The sequence below is a fragment of the Ambystoma mexicanum genome, chromosome 9 (assembly GCF_040938575.1).
Source record: "Ambystoma mexicanum isolate Mex_15411 chromosome 9, UKY_AmexF1_1, whole genome shotgun sequence".
Lineage (NCBI taxonomy): Eukaryota > Metazoa > Chordata > Amphibia > Caudata > Ambystomatidae > Ambystoma > Ambystoma mexicanum.
This window is the reverse complement of record NC_090931.1, coordinates 867,552,886-867,570,886: the sequence shown is the minus strand read 5'-3', so window position 1 is coordinate 867,570,886 and position 18,001 is coordinate 867,552,886. Positions and strand designations below refer to the sequence as shown.

Genomic DNA, 18,001 nt, shown 5'->3' with positions numbered 1-18,001 from the left:
GGCCCTGTACCTGATTGCCATGTTCAATTTCCATTTAACCAATAAATATTGTAGCGTCTGAAGAGAAGTGAGGTGGGATGGAACCTTACTTGGACCTTACTAGTCACCAGAAACGGGAGGCGTAGCTTGGGGGATCATCCCCAGTGGTAAATTCTCTGGATTTGTCACAACACCCAAGGGCAGTTATGAAAAGGATGCAGTGTGTAATGTACCTCACAAATAGTGAGAAAAGAAGCCAAAGACACAATGTGCTGTCAGATAAGGGAACCTGTAAAGGAGCATAAGTGAAACAGAAAATTGTAAATCACAAAGACACTGGACACTACCAGGAAAGGACAACAACTTTTACCAAATTGAAAGAAAAACTGCCTACAAAAACAAAAAGGTACCTCGAACATGTGTTCAAAGTGAACATGCTGGTGGCACACAATACATCACAGAGCACAGTCTGAAATAGTTGAGAACCTGAAAAAAAGTCTACAAGATGCTGTAGAATACAATGAACATCAATCTATTATAGAGAAGCCGAAAATCCTAACACCAAGAGACCCAACTTTTAAAATTTATGGAGCACTGGACTAGGGATCCACACAGTGAATTGAAACTAAAGAATTCAAGAACATTATGCAAAAACTCCTAACTGGGAATTGTATTCGGTCCCACTCAGTATCATGTTTACAAATCATTTTTACTGCAAGATAGTAGGATCCAACTAACAGTACTCTGGCAGATGAACAAGTCTAGATCCCATCCACTTGGCTGAGTTAGGGACTAATAGTCATGCATAAAAAAGGGGCCAAAAACCATGCAAGTATCTAATATTGCCCCATGTCATTAGTGACTACAGGACCATGACGAAAAGGATGGCAGAATCGCCTAGAACAAATAACCCAGATGTAATGCACACTGACCAGTCTGGGTTATGAGAGGCAGAATAGGTTGGTATAACATCAGACAACTACTCTAGTGGAAAGGCGCATAAGCTCTCCCATGTTGATGGTGTTAGATGCAGAGTATGCATTCAAGCGTGTAAACTATATCTAAAGGCAAGGTTCACAAAATTCACCTTGAAATTCAAGAACTACATGAAATTGATATAGTGAGACCCAGCATCAATTTTAAGGGCAAACACCATCTAATCACAAAAGGGCCAAAAAAAGATCTGGTGCTCAGGGACGCCCCCCCCTCACAGATGACATTTGGTCTGGCAATTGAATCACTAACAGAAAGAATAAGACGAAGTGAGGTGTCAGCGATAATTAGATGTCCTTGTGTACATGTCTGACCCTGAGAAAAATTATCCTGACATTGAACAAAACAATAGAACACCAGAAGACTGGTCATTTTCAAAGGTAACATTAACTTCAAAGTTGCTTCAAAGAAACTAAGTGCTTCAAACTAAGGAGGACTACTAATTAAATATATAAAATTACATTATTAAGCGTCAATGGAGGTAGTGGTGGGATCAGGAGAGGCCAGGGGGAGTTCCTTCTTTAGCAAGCATGTGAAGTTTAAGTTGAGCTTTGTAGAGTTGGGCTGGCTTTGATTGTTATGGAGAGCAGGTTCCATTGGAGTGGAGTGAGTAGGGGGGAAGAGAGAGGAGGCAATGGGAGAGCATGGGACGGTAAGGTTGAATGCAGGGAAGGATCGGACGGAATGAGGTGGTGAGTAAACTGAGAAACAATCAGACATGTACTGAGAAGGAATTGAAAAGACACTGGTTGTACATGGAGCGCCAGCGAGAATGTTGCCAGTAGCTAGAAGTGGGGAAGGATCTGGGTAGGTTGTAGAGAGTGCAGGTAGCGAAGTTGAGGACTTTGTCTAGAGGAAGGAAGAAGTACAGAGGAAGAACAAGGAATAGGCTTAAACAGAAGTCCAATTTGCTGAGCAACAGAGTGTTTAGTAACAAAAGGATGAATTTCCAAACGTTGAGGAGGTTAATACAAGCAGCAGATATCGACCTAAAACAGCAGCAATTCATCGCTAACACTGCAGCGATGAATTGCTGCGGTCGTAGGTCGCTATCAAAGACACCACCAAGATTCTGAGCCTTGGGTGATGGAGGAAGGTTGTCAGGCGGGAATTAGATAAGAGAGGGAGAGGGTACGGAAGGCATGGGAAGCTGGGAGAAAGACGACTTCCGTTTTTGAAGAGTTCTGCAAGAGGCAGCGGAGAGACATCCAGTAACGAATTGCAGTGAGACAGTTCATAATCTGTTCCGAGATGAATGACGCAAAGTAGGGAAAGGAGAAAAATATTAGTGTCATCAGCAAAAATGTGATTGTGAAAGCCAAATGATGAGATCAGTCTTCCTAGGGCAGAGACATAAAGGGTGAAGAGCAGAGGTTCAAGGACTGATCCTTGGGGAACATCAACTGGGAGGGGATGGCTTAAGAGGTTTGCAAGTTTCATCAGATTTCAAAGGATCGACCTTCGAGGTAGCCGGCGAATTTGTGAATTGTAAAACCCAAGGTCCTGGAGAGTGAGGAGGACAGAGGAGTAGGCCGACAGTGTCAAAAGCCGCGGAAAGGACCAAAAGAATGAGTTAAAATAGAGAGTTTAGAGTGGTGAGCCTTAGAGACAACGTTGGAGAGATGCATGAGTGCAGTCTTGGTGGAATGTTTACTATGGGAACCCGATCGAAGTGTATATCCAAGGCCATTATACTTAAAGTACTTCGTGATCTGGTCGAAGACAACTCCCTCATTTATTTGTGAATAATGGGGAAGGAGAGAAACTGGGTGGGTGATTGGGTTAGCAGATGGTTTCTTCAATAGGGGTAAGACAATTGCAGATTTGATGGTGGCAGGGAGGAGTCCAGCAGAGAGAGAAAGAGGGTAAAGACATCAGAGATAGGGGCAAGTGATTGAGACCAAGTCTTTGACCATTTGGGGAGCAAAAGGGTCGAGAAGAGTGGGAATACGCTGGCACTAGGAAGTATATGTGCTAATTCGATAGGAGAGAAGTAGTCGAGCGTAGAAGAGGTGGGGGAAGAGCAGGTGGACAGAAGGAAGGTTGGGGAGAGAGAGGAGGGCTGTGACAGTGTCACGAATTTTAGAAATATTAGAGGAATAGTAGTGAGCAAATTTAGGGCAAGGGAGGAGTCAATTGATATTGGTTGGGTGGTGTGAGCAAAGATTGGAGGGAAGATGGAAGTTTGCTGGGCGATTAGGTTTGTGAAGTAGGAGGATTTGGCAGAGTCCAGTGCATAGGTTAGGGCAGCAACGGAATATTTGTAGGCTAGGAGAAAAGGTCTGAAATTTGCACCAGCGCTGTAGATCATGGCATGCGTTTCTTTTGAGGCTCTGAATTTCAGAGGTCATCTAAGGCTGAGATTGGGGACAGAAAGGTGTAAATGACTGAGCAGATTAATGCTGGACAAATAGAGTAATAAGTGCAATGTGGAGTCAATGGAAGATGCATGAATAGGGGAAAGAGACAGGAGAGAGGTTCTCACATCATGGCAAATGGCAAGAGAGTCCTGATAAAATGTCCTTTTTAACACTGGGGAAATGAGGAGTAGAAGGTGGAGGGGCCGAGATGTTACAGTGAAAAATTGAGTGATCAGAGGGAGAGGGTCAATGGATTGGTCAGACGGGGAGAATGAATGAAGAGAGAAAGACAAGAGGGAGTAGAGGGAGTGATCAGATAGCAGGGATGTAGGTTCAAGGCAGGTGGCTGCAGAGAACTTGGGAAAGTTAAAGTCCCTCAGCATGACAATAGGGATGTCGGTAGGAAGCTACCCAAGGAGAAGGGTGAGAAAGGGAAAAAAGATTTGAGACATCCAGGGGTCAACAGAGCACAACACAGTGAGAGGAGTAGGAGGTAGGAGCTGAATAGTGGCATATTCAAAAGAGGAGGCATTCAAGTCAGCTGGGGATAGAGGGCCTTATTAATAAGGACACCAGAAAAGGTTCAGAGATCCCTCTAACCCTACCAGAATGCTCTCTGTAGATCACCTGACAACAGGTTTCAAATTAAGCTGTGTAATGCATTCCAAAAAGCTTTGTGCATCCCATAATATTTCACACAAGCATTACAATTACAAAGTACATGACTCAGTCTTTTATTGTTCCATAAAAGGCAGTACACAAACAGGCCCAGTGTCCATTAGCCAATGCATTTTGGATGCCAATCCGTCTTCGGGGGCCGATGCTATCTTTAATGTCAGCAATAACAAGCACATAAGACATAATGTTACCACATTCGGCACAAACAAACGAGGAAAAAACATGACAAACATAAAAGAAGGCTGTTACCAAGAGGAAAAACAAATCATACAATTCCTTTTGATGTATCAATTGGTACATAATGATGTTACCTTAATTGGTCAGCTGGTATTCATGCGACTAACAAAAAGCAGCAAAATGGGGACTGTAAGTACATTATTCAAAATAACGCACACTAGGTAGGTTAACGTTAAAGCAAAAACGGTACCCGAGTCTTCAGGATAGCCTATTCAAGGTTAATTGCCACAAGAAATGACCATGTCGATGTAGAGAAAAGAGGAAAAGAAAAAATACCAACCATCTATAATACAGACCTCCTCTATCATTGTACATCACCATTGTCCCTCACCCAGTTAGTATCCATTGAAAGAAATCCCACTTGTGGGCTTACTAGTTGACTGTATCTTAAGGAAAGAGCACCATGTTGAGTGCTCGTTCCTTACCTTTGCTACTGTTACTGCTGTCGTGGGCGGTGTGATATCACACGTACGAGATGAAGTCACTACCGCCCGCATCCCGCGTGGAAAAACGGGAAGGGGACAGCATAAAAAATTTAAATAAATGGCACAATTGTAAGCGCATTATTTACAGGACAAATCAATACCCAAATACAAAACATGTAACAATGTCTAACAGTCATACAAGATTATGCAAGTAACCCAATGATTACTAACAGATATCGGAGTCAGCTTCAAACATTCTATTGCTGCCAGTGGGCACAAAATGGGCTCATTGTTTGTTTATTATTTCTAATGCGCACCAAACCCGGAGGTAACAAGGTACAGCAATAGGAAGATACAAGGCTTACATAGTTTTAAGTAATTCACAATATGAGCAAATAAATAAAAGGTAAAAATACTCCCAGGGAAGGGATAGGTAGAAAGTTCAAATTATATACAAATTATATACAAATCATATATACAGAAAAGTTGCAATAATTAATTACAGGGTGGGCAGCGTCAATTAAAGGCAATAAAGAGGAGAATGCCTAGCTTGGAGTCAAGTTGAGCAGGGTGATATATTTCCTTCTAAATTGTTGGTAAGGTTGGTCTACTCTCAGGTCATGGGGCAAGGAATTCCAAAGTTTAGCAACCTTAACAAGAAAGCTATTGCCACCAATCTTGGTGAGCCTAAATCTTGGAACCACAAGGCAGTTGGCATTACCGCTTCTTATTGGCCTGATAGAAGTTCTTCTCGTCTGTTTGTCTATTAGATAACTAGGAGCAACATTATTTAAGGCTTTGTGGGTCAAGGAGGCCATTTTTAACTGTATTTTATTATCGGTGGAAAGCCACTTGTATTGGTATCTAGTTGAGGCAATGTGAACTCTTTTGTTCATGCCTAGAGCAGCTCTTAAAGCGTTATTCTGCAATATTTGTAATCACTGAATGATAGCTTTATTGGCACCACTGTAGAGAGCATTGCAGTAATCCAGCCTACAGAGAATTAGAGCTCTAGCCAGGATAATGCAGCTTTCATTTGAGAGGAATGGCTTGCCAGGACTAATCAGCTTACATGTGTAAGCAGTAGTAGAGGCCAGATATTTCACCTGTTTATCAAAGGACATAGTAGAGTCAAGGTAAAAGCCAAGGGTTTTTACCTCTTTGGAAACCTTAATGATATTTCCATCAATGGTGAATGAGGAGTATTTGTGACCTAATTTAATAATGTTGGCCTGAGTGCCTAGAATTATCAACTCAGTCTTGTGATCATTCAGGCATAGGCCATGTGTGGCCATCCATGCCTGAATGATGAGATATACCCTATTCACCAACGCCAAGTCCTTGCAGTGATCCCCAGAAAGTGGGAGCAGAATATGTGTATCATCCGCATAGTTGGTGTAGGTGATACCCAGAAGGTCCAGATCATCGAACAAGGGTTTGGTGAATATATTGTATAGAGTAGGGGAGAGCCCTGAGGTACACCACAAAGGATTGGTGAAGGGTCTGCTGCTGCCGAAGGGGAGAACACCCGGCTAGTTCTCTCGCTCAGGAACAATTCTATCTATTTGATAGCCTCGGTAGAGAAATAGGCTGCTGTATCCAAGTGCTTGCAAAGGACCCTGTGATCCACCATGTCAAATGCAGCTGAAAGATCAAGTAATAGGAGCAGTTCTGTATTCCTTTTATCTCTCAGCTCGTCAATCTGTGTTTTCAAATCAATCAGGGAAGTTTCTGTCCCATGTAAGGGGCGGAAGCCAGATTGTCTAGTCCCTAATCGTTTATGTAGCTCAAGGTATTTTTGAATCTGTGTATAGGCAATTTTGTCAAGTATCTTCACTAAAAATGGTACCGTTGTGATAGGTCCGTAGTTGGTGGCAATAAGTGGATCTAAGGTTTGCTTCTTTAGGAGTGGGAGGACCCAGGATTGTTTTAAATTGGCAGGGATAGTGCCAGAGGAGAATGAGGCGTTGACCAGTTTAGAGATGAATGGGGAGAGCTCTCTAGCAGCATCTTTTATGATCTGTGCTGGGCAGATATCTCCTTTACAATTAGATGTTTTAAGGGATAAGATGGTTTTTTCTACCTCTAGAACAGATGTTTTATTAAAACGGAATCTATTAGTGTGAGCAGTTGGAGTGGCACTAAGTGGGATGGGAATGGCTGACTGTGGTAAATTCAGAGAATCTTTCTTTAATTTTATTTTGGAGAGTGTTGATATTACTGGCTAGTGCCTGTTGAATTTCTGAGCACCAAGTTTTATTTGTGTGACATATATCAGGAGTAGAGATCGCCGACTCAAGTTCTTTTAGTATGGAGAATAGTTCCTTCATACTAGAATTAGATTTAGCGATACGTTTATTATAGGAGTTCTGTTTTGCCTGGCAAACTTAAATTTTTATAATGCGCCAAGGTAGTTGTCAGTTTATTTTTGTTCTCAGTGGAGGGGCAAAGTCTTCAGGCGGTTTCACACTTTCTCTTCAGAAGACGGAGGTCTTTTAGCTGTGGGGTTAACCACTTGTTAAGGTAAGCTTTAGCTTTACCTGCTCTTAATTTTAGCGGAGCAATTTTATCCAATGTGGTAAGCATTATTTTGTTTTATTCATGCACCAAGGTACTCAGGTCAAGATTGTTAGGTAGTGCATTTAAAGTAGGGAGGATAGCAGGAATCACTTTGTCTACAGTATTATTTTTATTGTTTCTCATTAGACGGGGTGGAGCCTTTTGTAAGTTTGTCTGCTGGGGTCTGGTGGTTGATAATATGAAGGTCACCAGGGAATAGTCAGTCCAGTGTTGGGGCGTGATGGCGGTGATCGTACTTGTACAATTATAGTCGGCTATCCAGTCTAGAGTTCTGCCGTTTATATGTGTGGGTTTGTTAACTTTTTGTGACAGGCCAAGTGCATTAAGGGTATTGGCTATATCTAGGGCATACTTGTCCGCCGGATCATTAAATCCTAAATTGAAGTCTCCTAGTAGCAATAGTTGGGAGGTTGGTTTAAGGTTAGTGGCAAGTATACTATGCAAATCTTCCTCAAATGTTCCAAGGGGCCCTGGAGGTCTGTATATTAGGTGCATAGTCAGTGATTGGGAGGTGTTTAGAGGGAGTTTTGCTGTGAGAATTTCACATGATTGCTGCACTAGTTGTGGGACTAGTCTCAAGGATAGGCTCTCTATGGATATGATGGTGATTCCTCCAGCTCGGGTACCATCTCTATCTTGTCTGTAGATAGTATAACCATTTGGTATAGCTAGCATTAGCGCAGGTCCTGCAGCGGTGTGAAGCCAGGACTCTGTTATAGCAAGGAAGTCCAAGTTGCCTTCTGTGATGAGATCAGCTATGTCTATAGCATGGGCCACGAGGGATCTTGAATTAAGAAGTGTTCCCTTAAGGGGTGGAGCCTCTGTTTTGGCTGAAATCTGGGTAGGAGTAGTACTTTTAGGGACCCTATGCTTAGGGTTAGCTATCCTAGTTTGATTCGCAGTAGTGCCGAGATTAAAGGTGGGAGTAGGCTGGTTAGTAATATTAGAGTGCATACTAAGGTGACAGTTTGTCTTCTTATTTGTGGGTGGTCGAGATCTTGTAAGTGGTTGATACAATTTGGAGAGTCTAGCACGAAGTTTGAGGTTTCTGTTAATTGTAGTACATGGGATAGTGGCATAATTTCCCAGGCCCATATCGTATGGTTATTATAAGTCATATTTTGTTGACTATACAGTGCTATTTCTGGTTTGACTGTCAGGGTCTCATTGAGCTAGTTTAAGGTATTGGTTGCAAGGAATAGTGTTGCAACCATAGTAAGAAAGGTGAACATTAAACATTAAATGTGAACATTAAACGTTGTGCAGTGGTAGGTTGACTTGCACTGTGGGAAAATAATGAATGGCTAAAGAAATTGTTAATGGAAGGAATGCAGAGGAACATACACGCCATTCATAGAATAATTCAGAAACAAGACCAAAACCGGTATGCAGTGCATATGATCACATAAGAAACCTCATAGTTACAGTACAGCGATATATGCAATCACGTTATGAGCAGTCATAATGGAGGCCATAGTCATAGTTGTAAGCCCACTCAAGTCTGTATAGCATCCAGTCATATGTATGGTGAATCAAAGGAAGCATCCGTAGTTAATCTCTTAATTAATTCCTCCTGTGACAAGAGAATCCAATCTTACAATCCAATAAGTCTCTCTTTGATCAAGTTGTCTTTGCCAGATCTTTGTGTGGGTCCCATTTGGTGATTATTTAATTTAATTTTTTTAAATTGGTTGTTTATAATGCGTCTAATACCAAAAAGGTCTCTAAGCACGGACCCGGGGATCGAAACCTGCGTTGCTCTGCATAGTCTTACTTCCAAGGCGAGCGCATTGCCCCTGGGCTATCCTCCCGAGACATTATCTCCACCATCTGAAATCTTATCCGTCAGATGTCATGTCTCTTCTCTTGCCAATGTCTGGCTACTGCTGAATTTACGTTCTTGGTCCTAATACATGAACAATGGTCGTTCCGTCTAAGCTTACACAGTCTTTTAGACTTCCAACATAGTAGGAACCACAAGAGCATTTAATAGCATAAATTACATTATTGGTCTCACATGTAACATAACTGTTTAGCTCAATTTTCTCACCAGATCTAGGATGGTTCATAACATTGCCACGGTTGGTGCAATGTAGACAGGGAAAGGTGCCTGTACGTTTGGTTTGTGGAGGTTGCTTAGATGGTCTGGTTTTCATCAAGTTTGTGCTTCTATTATAAGCGAATATCAGAGGTTCAGGAAATAGATGTTCTACCCTGGTATCACATGTAAGACTACTCACGTTTCTTTTATTGATGGATTTAATCTGGCCGCTTTGGCTCCAGTATTTAGACACGTAGACCAGAGATGGGGGTCCTTTTCCGGTTCTGATCTCAGTAAGTAGATCAATTTGATTGACCTTCGACAGTCTTTCCCTCGCTGCACCAACCTCCTCGTGTCTGTAGCCTGGGCCAAGAATTTCTCTCCCATTTTCGAGATCTCCTCAGTCATTAGGGTCACTAATTATCCTTCTGACATGTAACATTTGACCAAAAGGTACATTTCTGATCAGGTTGGGCTGATGAAAACATAGCCTATGCAGGTTATAACGATCAGTCTCTTTCTTAAAAAGGTTGGTCACATATTTGCCTTCATGTGGTGTAATATTCACATCCAAATAATGTATACACTCCTGTGATTTTTCACTCGGAAATGGAATGCGTGGCTCTACATTGTTGAGATATGTCAGAAATCCCTCCAGGTTTTCGAATGTCCCTTTCCATATATCAACGATATAGTCTATGTAGCAAACCCACATAGAGAGATAGTTACGCCAGATGGCGTGATCGAGTACATGCTCCCTTTCAAATCTGTGTTAAATGTTAAAGGTATTTGTACCGCGCACCGTCACCAACGGAATTGGTCCCCAGGCGCTCTGGCGGATCTGTAAGCGATAAGGTGGGATGTGTTAGTAAGGTGAAGGAGGAGTATGATAGTGAGCGGAGTGCTGTTCTGTTGGCAGCTTCAACTCGGTATACACCGGGTGCTGAGCTTTGGTGCGGGTATTGGATCGGTGTCAGTCCGCGTGTGCTGTTGCTCCGGTTTATGTGTTGTTGCAGTGTTGTGAAGTGCGTGCGGCTTATTGTGCGAAAGATGGTTGTGTGAGTTTTTTGAGTGAGATAAGTGTGCAGAGTTTGAGCTTATATTGGTTAGCAGGTTACCTGACCTTTAGCATGCTAACATTCACAGTTCTGTCCAAGTGCAGCACTTGCCGACCTTCACAATCCCATCCAGATGCGGTGCGGGCCAATGTCCAGCATTTCATCTAGGTGTGGGCATGCCAACATTCACAATCTTATCTGGATGCTACGCAGGCTGGTGTTCGCAATTCTAAGTGCGGCACATGCTAACATTCAAGTTTTTAAGTTGGAGATGTGCATTTCCCTTTCATTGGCAATCGTCTGGTGAAATTATATATTTGTAACCACGTTCACCATTCTAACAATTTGTAATAATTTGAGTACAAAGAAAACTGCTGATACGACCGCCAATTCTTGAGTTTGGAAAGTAGCAGAACATTTGGAAATGCTGTCCCTTGGATGCATAAAACAATTAGCATATGTCGGAGCCATGGTTGCTCCCATAGAGGTACCTGAAACCTGAAGATAAAATGGATACTTAACTTGGAAATATGAGTTCTCAGATTATAAATTGTAACTAAATAATGATTAATTTCTTTGATGCCTTCATATTTCTTACATTAAGGAGAAACAAAGGGATTCACACATGGCATCCTTGCCATCTTGCGCGAGAACAAGGAACCCATCCCCATCTTCCCCCTGGGGAATATGCTCAGCCGCAAGAGAAAATACATTTCCACAGTGTGTGTGAAAATCTTGCCAAGGCACAAGTGGAGTTGGCTGACTTCAACTCCATACTCCCCGCAGAAAACACCTTGCGTGCCCAACCGTCGAAGCGTTTGTCGTCCCTATCAGGAGGGATGGTAGTGTACGCCGCCTACCTCGAGGTGGCCGTAGCTGCCAGAACCCCCAAACTCTCGGGAGTGGGGTGAGACGAAAGGTAGGTGGGGTCGTTAACGGAAGGGCAGTATTTTTTGGTCAACGATTTGTTAACAGCAGGAAGAGATTCCGGTGACTGCCAAGCAGCAGCCACCCTTTTTTTATAAAGTCAGATGAAAAGGTAACACCGGGTCAGAGGACAGACCTTGATCTAAAATGTCTGTTAGATAATCTTGCACAAAAGCTTCAGGAGGACTGGACAAGCCCAGATACTCCCTGACCATAGCTATGAGCCGCCTGTAGGACGACCCTGCATGAGCTCCCGGCTCAGGCCTGCCAAATTCCACTTCCGGAGAAGTGTCCAACCCACTGGCACCATGAAGAGTTTGCCTCAACTCTTCCAACTGACTGTCTCCAGAAAAGACAGGAGCCACATCAGGCTCAACAAGATCAATATCAAAGTCAGACCGCTCCTCCTCCTCATATATGTCATCCAGAGGGAGGTAAAAGCCCTGCCTGGGGACTGAAGAGGGTCTTGAGTCCACCACCAGCCTCACAGACAGAAGTAGCCTTTGTAGGAGGACCACAGTATCAGGGATCTCCAACAGTAGATTTCGGGCAAAAAGCCCCAAAGGTGTCGAGAGCGCAACAGCTTCGGCGTCGACGGCGATAATGGCGCCGAGGGCTGGAATGAAGGCAAAGCTTTGACGTCGGTTCCTTGCTGGCTTCAACAGAAGGCGTGGACGGAACTGTGCCCTGCGATTTGAAAATCGCTAACATCTGCTCCTTAAAGGCAGCCCATTCCTCCAGAGTCGAGGACTTCGTCGGGCAAGCCACTTTCTTCGCAGCATCATCCTCTGAGGAGGACGGGGAAGGCGACCGGTGACGGTGCTTCCTGGAATGCCGAGACGAGGTGGACGAATGGTGGGAACCACTCCGGGACCGAGACCCCCCCAGGACTCCTCCAGACGCAGAGAGTCATCCCTCAAATCGTCGGTGGACATCCCCTTGGACTTGGATTTACAGGACTTACTGGGTTTCGAACCCCTAGCTACCTGAAGCTTGCCCTTACGCTCCCACAAGGCCTTAGCAGTCAGCGACTGGCAAATGGAACAGTCGTCGGTGTCGTGACTCTCAGCCAAGCACCACAAACAAACGCGATGTCGGTCGGTATTCGACATTTTCACTGTTCACCCAGGCTACAATGGGTGTTCCTGGTTGGTTGGTAGGCTGTTTATGGATATTTGGCAATACATACAAATTAGGAATTTTAGAATGAGAGATTTGCATACATATCTTATTTCTGCACAAATCAAAACAGTTCAACTTTGGTGTCAAAAAGAGTAGTGCTGTACGTGGGGACAAAGTCCAAACCCCTTTGTAGGGTGGCTATCTCAGTGTTGCTCAAAACTCTGCTAGATAGATTTACAACTAGGTTTTCTTTTGTTGTCGTGTTATCCCCCTACTCCCCTTTGATATCCTTTCTTGTGAAAGCAAGAGTGGAAAGTTCAGGGTAATAACAGTTGAAGCGGTCAGTGATGTAGGAAGACTTGTAGCAAGCAGAAGGGTTGTGCATTCCAAAAGCGCAAAGTGAAAGAGTGATAGGAGGTGGGAGAGGCGGAGAGGAGCATGTGCTGTGTAGTAAGCGAGGGGGATACTTGAGGCTGGGAGCAGGGGAGCATCGTATTTGAGGGGTACAGGGGGGAAGGTGGAAGAATGGGAGGCCGGAGACCGATACAGAAGTTACAGATTAAACAATATTTCACCAGCATTGGGATTTCCAAGGACACTGCTTCTGGGGGTCATGTGTGAGGCCCCTTTTCGACATGAGTAGAGCAAGAAGGGAAGAGATTAGAAAATTCCAGTGCTACTGTGGGGTTTAAAAGACAGCAGTTGTACATTGAGAGCTAGTCAGAATTGCTGGTAGGTTGAAGCGGGGGAGGATCTGGGTAGGTTGTAGAGAGTGTGGGTAGCAAAGTTGAAGACTTTGTCTAGAGGGAGGAAGGGGTGCAGGTGAAGGCCACAGAATATGCTTGTGCAGTAGTCCAGTTTGCGGAGAGTGGTCAGGGATCGCAATTAAGGGGAGCTGGGAGCTACTTAGTTCCCAATTGTAGCCTAAAAGAACCTGGTTAGCATGACACCAATAGCAACCAGGAGGTACCTTTGTCTCCCCGAGTCAGCTAATTACAAACAAACATACTTATTTGACATTAACTCGGTGCATTTGTGACAATATATAAATAAGCATTAGGACAGATCTGCACAGTATTTAAAGCATACAGGGTCATAAAGAATGAACAAAATGTTACAATTGTATCTTATGCTTTTATGTGGAAGTTACATTTGCGCAACACTATGTACTGGCTCCTCGTTTCCCAATGGTACCTCCTGCCTGCTGGTTAATGCCAGATATCAGGAGCTGCATTTAGCTCCTGCCTACCCAATCAAAATTTTGTTCCCTGCTGGTCCAATCCTGAAATGCACACCACAAGCCTCTCTTGTGGACTGTTTAATGACTTAGAAGTCCTGGCCTGAGCAGCAGTGTTTGGAAACCTTAGTTTGGCAAATCTTTGTTTGCACCATCAAGCCTCGGATAATATTCATCGAGTGGCCTTGAGAAGGATTCATAACCAACAATAACTGTACATAGAGGAACCTCAAAACATGAAAAGTAGCCTGTATGAAAGAAGTCCTCCTGGGACGCAGCCAATAGGCCTTGCAGTTCCCTAATGACTGAATATTTTCCTGCTACAGCATGGATATTTTTGGAAGCAGCCCTTTGAAGCAGCAACTTACGTCTGGGTTGTTAGTTCAAAACATGGAGATTGTTTGAAGAGTGAGGGTGCTTCAGTCCTCACTTTTTCTGCGGTGAAGAAGGCATACAACAGTTTGGTTGTTGCCATTCGTTTCCACCTGATACATCAAACCAGGAATCCATCTAAAGCAAACAAAAGGACAAGAGGGACTCACCATTGGGTGATCATACGCCAATAGGGATAGTAAACATGTCTACTAATCAGGTGGAGACTGTCCCACACATTTTAAAACACACTTGCATTCATGCTATTCTGCACTCATTACAACTAAGTGCTTATGAAATGATATTGACAAATCCTTAAAAAATGCAAAGTACTAGTACAGATATTTTTTGCAATCAATTTAATTATATTCTCAATACAAATTACTAAAACATGATAATTTTTCAAACACGAGGTCCCTGTTAACCCAAGGTTTCAGAATCAGTCTATTCCCTACTTCAAAGCTGGTTGCACTTAGAAAATATCACAATAAGGGGAAAATAAATATATACAGAACATCATTACATGTTTATCATGGCCTACAAGTGTTTCACACTGTGGTGGCTTCCATTTTTGTAACTTAGTGTGAGAATATAATTAAAAGGATCACATAAAAACATGTGCAATAGTTGCTTGCATTTTCTCAGAATCTTTCAACACCATTAAATATATGCTTGAAAACCGCAATGGCAAAAATCTATGACCCACTGACTTCATGGGATGAAGGCAATGCTAACGATTTACAGTGACATCACTCTAAAACTTGAAGTAATTAAGCAAGTTGTTGCTAATATTTTAGGCAATTTATCTACCGAAACCAACACGTGCACCCATGTCTGGGTGAAGGATATTCTTGCCCATTCGGTCTTGCAACTCAAGGAAACCATCTGCAAGATCTCAGAGAAACCAGAAGACAATGAAACCTGGTATCAAATCAATAACATTTGCATCAGGGGTGGGAAGGTGTCTGTTGAGGCAACTTTTGAAAACCTGGAGGGTGATGTTTGGGATCCTTTTTCTGCAATTCTCTACAGTGGACTTAATGCTGACCGAATACAGTGTTCTCCAAGTTTTAAAAGGCTAAAAAAGATGATAACAGATGTGCTCAGCATTCACTTTTCCTGCACCAAAGAACTCTTTATGTCCAAAATATAAGGTGTAAGCTCCATCCCATTCAGATCTATTCAACTTCAACTATACCAGGACGTCAAGAGAGATATTCTGTGGCTCAAAAGGAGGAGTCTCACCAAACTGAAAGGAAGAAATGACTTCCAGTCTTGGCGGACAAATGTATTCACCCCAGGGATCGTTATTTTGTTCTATCTGAACTGGGTCGCTGGAGGGCGTGTCCTAATAAGGGTTCCTGTGGTGGTTTTCACTATGTTTCCGGAGATAACGGATGGTCGTTTAATTGAATTGCTCCTCTTCAGTTACCAGTGCTCAGCCGTTTCTATCTCAGCAGTTTTGCCTGATCTCAAACTAACTTATAACATTGTCAACAGTGTTGTTTTGTTTTGTTCTTGCTCCCCAAGTTGAAGATTTAATGCAAAATGGTGCAGTGGCCCAGCAACATCATCCTTAATATAATGTGGGACGCACCAAGCCAGATATAGATGATTAAGTCCTGGGAACGATTTTTTCCTGCAATGCATTTTTTTCACCCCTTGGATGCGTTAGAGAAATTTGGGGATCGAGTAGTAGGGATTCTCCTCCTATGATGGTTTTGCGTTTGGTAAGGTTTTCCTAGATTGAGTTGTTTCTATGGCTTGGATGTGATGATTATTCAAAGACAGCTGCAAGCAAACACAAAATGACATGGCAGTGTTCCTCAGACTAAGGGATTGGGAGGATAATTTCTCAGTTTGTGTCTGGTTTATCCCACTGTATGGATAACATGCACCTTGAAAGTCTTCTCTGTGCATGGTCAGGGTTTGAACTCCCATGGGCAGTTAAACAGCTTCATAATCAGTGGGCAATTACTACCGTGATACAAAAGACCCATCTACTGAGATCAGGTCAGCATTTCTCTGTTCAAAACGTTACCCAATCCTTTGCTTCGGCTAATGAACAAAAGCAGGGAGTTACAATCATATTGTATAAAGACTTCATTTCTAAAGGCACAATCCACAGAACAGACTAAGACCTCAGGCTGAAATTGAGCCTTGGTTGATAACACTTATAACCTAGATCAGGGCACAAAATGTGTACTCGCCAGAGGCTAGTGATAATGGCGAGTAAGAAATGGTGTGCTGTGTACAATTGACGTGGCAAGTGACTTGATGGCTAGCTGGTAGCTTGCAACTTGACATGTTCTCCCCTGCCCTATTTTCAATATATGGGCCTGAAAGCCCTGATGCTTATTAGGATAAGTTTTACAAAGACATTTCTTCAGATGGCGGAACAGATTATGGAGGGGGGAGAGGATTTACCTGAATGCTCCAAATTACTCAATAAAGCGAGGCTTCTCCTGATGTACTGTAACCACTAGATGGTGAGTCCCAGTACTAATCTAATGACACTAATTGTAACTGAGATCGGAATCCCCAGGGATGGTTTCAGGATTTTAGACTCAACGACATCAAAATATTTCCTATCACTAATATTTACCAGTTCTCAACCATACAGAATGATAGGTGACACCTTGGCTTTACAAAACTCAATAAATGGAATTAAGGAGTAGGTGCACAGTTTACTCTTTATGGCCTTCAGGAACGAGGTAAATGAGCAAATGGTTTCGTCCATTTGTGATCTAAAGTGTTCATGATGTTTTTTAACCGCTATTACGAAGCCCAAATAGCAAATCGATTCAGCTCTCTGGATTGGAATTAACTGATATTACGAAGCCCAAATAGCAAATCGATTCAGCTCTCTGGATTGGAATATTGTTTACTTTCCATGTGAATTTACTAGTTTTCCTGCATGTTGTACTAACCATTACATAGGATTTCCTTGGGTTTATCTGCAAGTGGTTTGCATTCAAATACTTTTCTACACCTTTGAGCTTCCGCTGTAATCCCGCTGGTGTGAGTCCAATTATGTTAAATCATCAGTGTAAGCAGTGCAGCTCACTTTCAGACCCGGCCCAATGGGAACACAACACCCCCACTCCCTACTTTTAGCGTAGCGATCAGTAAAGTATAAGTTAAATAGAATGGGGCTAACACGCACTATTGGCATCCACCCTTATTCAAATAGATCTTTCTTGATAGTTGACCCAACATGTTTAGTCTGACTTTGGTCGAATTGTTAGAATAAAGCAGTTGGATCGGGGGCAAAAAGCCCGGGTCTATCCCCTAACACGACAACTTAGACCACAGCATAGAGATGTTAACCTTGTCAAAGGCGGAGAATAGATCGATTGTTGCCACAAAGAGTGATCGGCCCAAGGGCAGCCCAACATCAGACAAACAGGAAGTCAATGCCAATCTACTCAACAGTGTTTCACTACCTCTCCTGAAGCCAGTTTGTAAGGGGCTCAGGAGAATGGCCCCCTCAGCCCACATTGTCGATTCTCTGAATTCTAGTGGCGCAACGACCTTGGATATTGTGTCAATCAATTAAATAGGTCGACAACTGGAGAGATCTTCTCTGTAACCTTTTTGAAAAATGTGGATGAGTATCGAGGAGGTCCAAGAAGTCAGGCAGATGGAGTCCCTAACAATATTGGTAAACAAATTGTAAAAGGATATCAGCCCAAAGTACAGGGTTGATCTTAATACCATTTGTCACCCCGTCCGGACCGGATGCTTGTGAGTTCTTTAGTTTATTAATGACAAACTCAATATCTAGTCGATCAAAGGAAGCGGACCAAGGGCGCAAACCGGTATTAACAGTATTACACTTTGCCTCGTATTTATCAGTGAAATACTCTACCCAAAACTCCTCCGATACACCAGAGGATTGGCAGTGGGACTAATTCTGGTTTTATTATTCTGTTTCCACCAAATAACACGTGTAACCGGACTACAATTTTGCTTAATATATCTTGATTTTT

The 18,001-nt window shown here is 42.9% G+C and overlaps 1 protein-coding gene across 4 annotated transcripts in view; it reads right to left on the bottom strand.

Annotated features, from left to right (window-relative positions):
- The window catches only part of UBE2F (ubiquitin conjugating enzyme E2 F (putative)), a 1,548,845-nt gene that overhangs the window by 645,316 nt on the left and 885,528 nt on the right, over window positions 1-18,001 (bottom strand). The window contains exon 9 of one of the 4 annotated variants that reach the window (XR_011274699.1): window positions 14,006-14,147. The exons of the other annotated variants lie outside the window; for them this stretch is intronic. The gene's annotated coding sequence lies outside the window, so the exon portion shown is untranslated. The remainder of the gene's footprint in view (window positions 1-14,005; window positions 14,148-18,001) is intronic. 4 annotated transcript variants of the gene reach the window in all.